The sequence below is a fragment of the Capsicum annuum genome, unplaced genomic scaffold, assembly GCF_002878395.1.
Source record: "Capsicum annuum cultivar UCD-10X-F1 unplaced genomic scaffold, UCD10Xv1.1 ctg77443, whole genome shotgun sequence".
Taxonomy (NCBI): Eukaryota; Viridiplantae; Streptophyta; class Magnoliopsida; order Solanales; family Solanaceae; genus Capsicum; species Capsicum annuum.
The window spans coordinates 3043-4817 of NW_025887839.1; the positions used below are offsets into that span (position 1 = coordinate 3043).

General features: G+C 40.5%; 1 pseudogene; it reads left to right on the forward strand.

Moving 5' to 3' along the window:
- The first annotated feature begins 81 nt into the window (after positions 1-81).
- LOC124894785 lies at positions 82-1770 on the forward strand (annotated as a pseudogene).
- The last annotated feature ends 5 nt before the right edge of the window (positions 1771-1775 follow it).

Consider the following 1775-nt stretch of genomic DNA (forward strand, 5'->3'; position numbering starts at 1 on the left):
CCCAAGTTTGAGGAGTCGTCTTCAGAAGAACTGATTGCTAACAGTTTGGCCATAGTACCATTGGCAACAGCAGAATAAGCAATGATTGGTAAAGCTTTACGAGTATATACATAGCGCTAATCCTTTTTGTTCTACATACCATTTAGGAATTTTGACCTGGAGAGTCTCTTCTTTGTTTTCATTCGTATATGAGTGTAACTAGCTCGTCGGTATCTTCTTTGTCTTTTTTTCTTCGTACTCGAGGAATGCTAATGCTAATGTAAATGACTATGGAACTGCTCAAGAGTACTTTTCTATAGTTCTCTCAAAGAGGGAAGTTGAGATAAATGAATATGTTAGTTCTATACTCCTCTTAATTATTATTGTTTTGTTTTTATTTGAAAACCATCCCTAGTAGTTGAAGGTATTCTTCCCCTTCACCAGTCAAATAATTTTCGTCGACGCTGCTTTTGAAGAGGAGCCTTGGATTAACCGGTAAAGTTGTTTCCATGTGACCAGGAGGTCACGAGATCAAACCTTGGAAACAGCCTTTACCAGAAATGCAAGGTAAGGCTACGTACAATACACCCTTGTGGTGGGGCCTTTCCCCCAACCCTGCGCATAGCGGGAGCTTTAGCACAGCGGGCTGCCCTTTTCAATAGTAAGAATTAAGAAAGTATACTTCACCATCACACTGTGTACATTAGGAGAATCATTTTTCTCTGGCTTTGGATCAAGGACAATTATGCGTGAGCTCGAGTCGTCCAAATCACTCATTGGTACCTGAACAGCAGGATAGGCTGACAATAAAGTTTATGTGTGACTTATAGCTCACGAGTTCGAGCTACGAAGTCACACTGGCACTTGCACATCCGTATAGGTTGCTTACATATATGCCAGTCATAGGTTTGTGTCGTGGAATCAGTTGTTGATGGTGGCGGTTACACAAGTCTCCATGGGATCTATAGGTCATAGGTTTGAGCATTGGAAGCACTGTTAGGGTAGGCTACTTACATATGCGTCGCTTTGTGACCTATAAGTCATTGGAATGGGGCCATAGAATCGGCTTGCATAAGGGTAGGTCGTCTATATTACACCCCCTTGCAGAGGCAGAGCTAGATCATTAGCTAAGAGTTATAAATAAAGCATTGTAGTTCTTTCAAACAAGAACAAAAGTTACTTTTCAAAGAAAATTTTTAGACAACAATAGTCTTTGTATACTTCTTTCTTCTTCTAAATTGGCTGCATCTAAATTCAAACCAAGATTTTTCAAAAAAATAGAGTAAAGCATCTACTAGCCCTAAACTATGACCAAATTTGCTACGACACACTCTAAATTCAGGGGATCCTATTACCTCTGAACTCAATTATAGCGTATTTTTGTCACTCTTTTGTGCTGACATAGCACCAGATCCAAAGGTGCCAGAGGAAGAAAGGGTGGCTCAAAGAAGAAGGCTGTTACCAAATCAGTGAAAGAGCAGGTCTTCAGTTTCCAGTTGGTCGTATTGCTCGTTACTTGAAGAAGGGTCGTTATGCTCAGCGTGTTGGATCTGGTGCTTCTATTTATCTCGCTGCTGTTCTTGAATACCTTGCTGCTGAGGTACTAGAATTACATAAACTAAAAACCCCATTTGATTTTCTTCTCAGATCTGTAATTTTTTTACTTATGTTTTTGTTTTTTTGGGTTCACAGGTGTTGGAGTTGGCTGGAAATGCGGCGAGGGACAACAAGAAGACGAGGATTATTCCAAGGCATTTGCTATTGGCAGTGAGGAATGATGAGGAGCTGGGAAAATT